We start from the raw sequence: 5,686 nt of genomic DNA, 5'->3' as shown, positions 1-5,686 counted from the left end.
AAAGAGACAAGATATGTGGACAAATTGCTAGAAATGTGTAATAAATTGCCCAAGATTGATACAAACAGTGTTAGATTTCTTGAGTAAGGAAACATATTTTTTTCCCCCTCTGAGAAACTGGGAAAAGGTTCACACTTAAAAGGAATACTTGGCCTAGACTTTTAAGGATGGATGAAGTTTTTTAAAGTTGTTTTTCTTTTTAATGTGCCATTTTTAGTCTTTATTGAATTTTTCATAATGTTGTAACTGTTTTGTGTTTTTGTTTTTGGGCTCCAAGGCATGTGGGATCTTAGCTTCTTAACGCATGCCCCCTGCATTGGAAGGTGAAGTCATAACCACTGGACCAACAGGGAAGCCCCAAATGGCCAAGTTTCAGTAGAGAGGTGAGAGGTGTCTTGGATAGGGCACACAGGACAGAGGCAGGAAAAAAAAAAAAAAGATTTTTTTAGGGAATTTTTGATGAATTATTTTGACCAAAGCAAAGAGTTTTAATAGAAAGAAGGCAAATAATGTTGGTAAATAAAGGTCTTGAACGTCCCATCAAGGAGTTGCACATTTTACTATGGAGAATAGACAGTCCTCTAATGTCACCGGGATGATGAGTATATGACAATATGGTAGCAGCATATGGGCTGGAGAGCTGGAGAATGAGAGACTGCAGACCCTGGTTACCATCTGAGAGGGGAAGAAATGCACGACCATGTCTCTGAAAACATCGAGCAAAAGCCCCCTGTGAGAGATGGTGCAAAGGCAGAGGGGAAAAGATTTCATAGCTGGTAGGATGTGCTAGCCATCGTTTCCGTGGTGGCTCAGACGGTAAAGCGTCTGCCTGCAACGCGGGAGACCCAGGTTCGATCCCTGGGTACGGAAGATTTCCTGGAGAAGGAAATGGCAACACACTCCAGTATTCTTGCCTGGAAAATTCCATGGACTGAGGAGCCTGGCAGGCTACAGTCCATGGGGTCGCAAAAAGTTGGACACAACTGAGCGACTTAACTCACTCACAGGATGTGCCTGGCAGGGTAGAGAGTCATCAAGAGGATTTCAGATTTGCAAACCCGGATGGATGGGAATTGGTAAACTGAGCCGAGAAACGAGCGACAGGAGAGAAAAAGATCAAGTTCGGTTTTTGGTGTGTGTGTGTGTGTGTGTGTGTGTGTGTGTGTGTGTGTGTGTCCTATTTTAAAGGCCTGGAAGAGGAAATTTCAGCAGGCCTTTGGAAATGCATTTGCCTAATACAAATTAAGCATCCTCCCCCCCAACTCCCCGCCCCCCCCCCTCCCCCCGCCATTTTAAAGTTAATTAAATTTCCTTCACTCAGGGCCGTTCCCGTCCCGCCCGGGAGAAGTGAGGCTGAGTCACGCCGTGAAAAGGTCCTGCCTGGAGGAAACTGCAGATTCCACTTCTGTGGGGGCTAACTGCTTCCTTGCAGTCAGGACAAACGAGGTCACTGGAAACTTCCAAAGACAATGCAGCCGTCTTTGCCAGGCTGGAGGAAGAGGGCCAGCCCCGCGGCCGGTGAAGTGTCCCCCCGCGTGGGCGCTTGGTCTCTTTTTCGCTCCCGCCGACGTGCCTGCTGTTTTCCGGTCCCAGGGGACAGCTCCCGGACTTCCGCCCTCGGGGCAATAAATATAAAAGCTTCCCCCCAGCCCCCTGCACCGACAGCCAGCTTCATTCAGGCCACCAACAGGCACGCTGGTAGCAGGTGTTGTTAAAAGTTAGGGGATGGCCATCCGCCACGCCGGGCCTCCTGGCCGCGCAGGGTGGGCCCGCTGGGATGCGCGGCGGCGCGCGGGCCGCAGGCGGAGGAGGGGCGGGGGGCGCCGGGTCCAGCTGCCGGCCTCGCCAGCGGAACAATGCATCTGTCACCCGGTGAAGGATAGAGCGGCGAGGGCTGAAAGGGAGGCGCACGTCTGGCTAGTCTTCCCACCAGGCTGGCTTGTGCGCCTCCCACTGCTCTCGGGCAAAGAGCCAGCAATAGGGGCCTTGGAAGGTTCTTGACCAGGATGTACCCGGTGAAGAAGGAGCCACAGGAAAAGAAAAAAAAAAAAGATCAGCGGAGGCTACTTTCTGCCCTGCCTTTAGTGAGGCCATGCCTTCAGCCCTCCAGGGCCTAGGTCTCCTGCCTGCCTCCCCCCACTGCTCACAGCAGCCCTTTCGGAAGGAGGATGGAATGGAGAGCTTGAGGATTGATAAGCCTTCCCTCCACTATCGGGAAAGCCTGCCCCGGGTCACACCGACCCATTATCACTCAGGAATCCTGCTGTGGGCTATTCCTGGCTCCAGCCCCAACCTGCTCTCTAACCTGAGGCAGGCCTGTCGCTCAATTTCCCCTTTTCATCCACGCTCAGACGCTTGTCCAGAACATAAGCCAGAAAGGAGGCAGCAGTATATCGGTGACTCCCACCACCTGGCCCAAGGCTATAGTGTTACTAGTGATTAATTTGAAGGACCAAAATTCTGGTCATTACTTTCAAATGTGAATATAAGCACACATACTGTACACACCTTCGTATGTATTCTAGCATGATTATTTCACAAATACATATATTTATTTATTAGCTATAGCCAGTCCTCCAGGATCTGATCAAGAGAATAAACGACACATATAATTAATCAGAACAATTCATTTAGTGATAGTCTTCAGATTGTTTATGCTTTTAAACAAATCCCTCTAACCTTATTTTCACTTTTATTTTGTTTAAGCCTCCCCGGGTACGCTTGGATTCTCCTCAACACAGGTCAACGTCACACATCCTTTGTTACTTGGATGGATGGTGATTAGGTTACACAGAATAAGCCAACCTTTACCAAGGCCACAAAACTGAGTTAGGGACAGAACAGGATGGCTCCCAGAGATTTGGATTTCTAATTCAGTATTTGTTTATGACCCACAGCTAGATTATGATTTTCTAGAAGGCAAGACTATGCCTTGTGTCTCTAGTTCTTCTAACCCTAACCCTGGCATACAATAGGTGCTGAATAGCTATTGTTGGGATTTCTCTAAAATTCCAGAAAGAAAAGGAGATGGACAGAAAAAAAAAAAAAAAAGGACCTAGTTAACGTTAAAAAGGAAGAAATAAATTCAACGGCTCTATAAAATAAAAATGTGGCCCCACATTTTTAAGCAATTTGGTTAAAATGGCACGTGGTGTAATTCTGAGAGACATTTCCATGTCCAGAAAAAAACTCCTGAGTACACAGGAGCTGAATTTTAAGACAGTGGTAGTAGATGATGATCTTGACAACAAATATCTGGAAAAGAAAATGAATTCTGGGCTTGATTTTGCAGTACAAGTAGGTCACAGATAAAATTGTCCTATGTCCAGAGTAGTCAGAAATCAAATAGTTGCCAGAAGACGCAAAAGGAGGACTGCAAGGTCATAAATCAGATGAATGAGCCTCTTGACCATTTTGATCAGGAAAGTACAACTGAAGGAAATGTGTATCAGAGGAAACCAGAAGAGCTGCTTTGCCAAAGCCATTTTTGGGGTGGAGAGAATGAAGGTATCAAATTTCTGTGGACATGAAGGAAACGAATATCTTGGTGTAAGGTGAACAGTCACTAAAGAACACACCACATCGGGAGAGGAAGGGCAGAATCAGGACAGAGAACCAGAGACTGAAGAAACACATAAAACGACGACCATGTTCAAGTTCCCCCCAAATGATCACTTGTAGATACCAGGGAGAAAGACACAAAGAAGCGTGGTGCCACCACTGCCTTCCCATCAGATGTTTCTCCTGAACAGGGACTCCCCGTGGATAACCTCGTAATTTGGGGAGACTGAATTTATAGGTACTTGACTCCCCCCTTTTCTTTTTCTTTTATTTTCACTAGTGAGGGGATGGAATTGAGTGGAGATATGGGCAGGGTTGAAGGAGGAAATTCTCTTCTGTTATGAGCAGCAACCAAAATGATGTGACCGCAAGCCCCCATCCATGTGCCTGCTAGAACTGGGAAAATATGAAGCCTGCAGCCTTTCGAGGAGTTCCGATTTCTTAATTTCCGCTGTGGGGTCCCAGACAACAGTATCAGTAGTTGTGGGCTGCTGAGGGGTCCTGTACAAAACTACAGAATATGTAGAATTGATCGTTGTGCCCCCTTTCATCACCTTTTCTGAATCTCTCTCCCATCTCTTGCTCCTACCCTTGTCTCCCAGATACACAGCCTCCTCTGCTGCTCTCAGAAATGTCTTTAGCTCAGCTCACAAAACCCCCACTGAATCCATCCATACAAATGAGCTAATTTGAGCCCCACTCTCAAAAGGACTTATTTAAAATGTACACAGTTAAAGCACTCCTGTGTTACAAGAAGGTTATTTGCTGCAAGGTCATTCAGGAAGAGATTGTCAGAGCTGAGACTTGAACTCAGGTCCTCAGAAGGGTGTTTCCCTTAGGTGCAGTTTGCATGGGGAATTCTCATTCCTACTTTACACTGCGCTAGGCGGCCAAGGCTACCAGATAATAAAGACAGATCAGTGTCGCTATGACATCTACTCTCCTCCTTCGCTCGTGTTTGCAAGATGCTCTCTCCCGACACCCATTGGCTTCATGCCGCAAGATGAGACTGTGAGAAACTGTGAATTACAGATTGAACACTGAGGACATCTTGAAGCGGAAATGAGGAAGAAAGTTTGGCAGAGGGGGAACAAGATAATGAAAAGCAGTCGTGCTGTTTCTCTGGGGAGAAGGATTCTTCTTGAGGGTCAGTTTAAAGGTTTTAGAAAGGGGAAGATGGTGAGATGAAAGGCAGGCTTCCTCAGCCCAGAACCTGGAGGAAAAAAGAGAGGAAGGCAGAGCGGATGTGATATGTATGTGGATGGTGGTCTCTGGTCTTGGGAGGAAGAAAGATTCCTCATTGCAGATCAGCAGCCTGGGTGCCGAGCACATCGGAGGCAGCAGATAGTCAATATTTGTGGACACAAACCTTAACCTATTCCCCAGGCCAAAACTAAAGCTGGGAGGCCAAATGGGATAAGGCAAAAAGGAATCTATAATATGAGTTAGGGATGAATAATTAAGACAAAAATATAATTGAGGCTAGTGGTGAAAGTTATTGGTATTAAGAGACCAACCAGCGGTGGTGTTATATCGGAGGCTGTGAGAGGCAAAGAGAGCAGAAAGGCCATTGAGAAGCACCTGCTGATGTTATGAGGGAAGAAAATGAAAGAGAGAAAGGTTAAGTATCCTTCTAAAGCATAGGGAACTGCTTTAGTAGCCAAGAAAGGGCTTTACATCTGAGACTCCTTATTTAAAACCTGAATTTAAACTAAGGCCAGCATGGATGTAAGGCCAGCATCCTACACTAGCCCCAAAGTGGAGAGAGCTGTGCTTTTGTCTGTGGCAGACCACGTTGGAGTCACAGCTGTCACCTACTTTGTGCCACTAGACAAGGTTTGAGCTTCTTGTATTATCTGAAATGTTGGGAGGTTAATAATGACTATCTCTACTTCATCACAAAGTTGTTGTGAAAACCTGTGAGACAGTGTGTCAAAGGCTTATACAAAACATTTGCAAAGGTAAATTTTTTTTGGTGTCTTTTAGTATTTGGACAAAACCCTCACTTATATAGTGTTAAGTTGCCCTAATTGTCATCCAAAATCTGTGTCAGAATATGGAGACATTTTAAAAGATATTAAATCTCATGTGATAAAGAAAAGACATGTGGTCTACATGCATTCAT

General features: G+C 46.0%; 1 non-coding gene across 1 annotated transcript; it reads left to right on the top strand.

Annotated features, from left to right (window-relative positions):
* Positions 1 to 798: 798 nt before the first annotated feature.
* Positions 799 to 870, top strand: TRNAC-GCA (transfer RNA cysteine (anticodon GCA)). Its single transcript has one exon. It is a non-coding gene; the product is annotated as a tRNA-Cys (tRNA).
* The last annotated feature ends 4,816 nt before the right edge of the window (positions 871 to 5,686 follow it).

Source organism: Bos indicus, chromosome 9, assembly GCF_029378745.1.
Source record: "Bos indicus isolate NIAB-ARS_2022 breed Sahiwal x Tharparkar chromosome 9, NIAB-ARS_B.indTharparkar_mat_pri_1.0, whole genome shotgun sequence".
Lineage (NCBI taxonomy): Eukaryota > Metazoa > Chordata > Mammalia > Artiodactyla > Bovidae > Bos > Bos indicus.
This window is presented reverse-complemented; position numbering and strand designations above follow the sequence as displayed.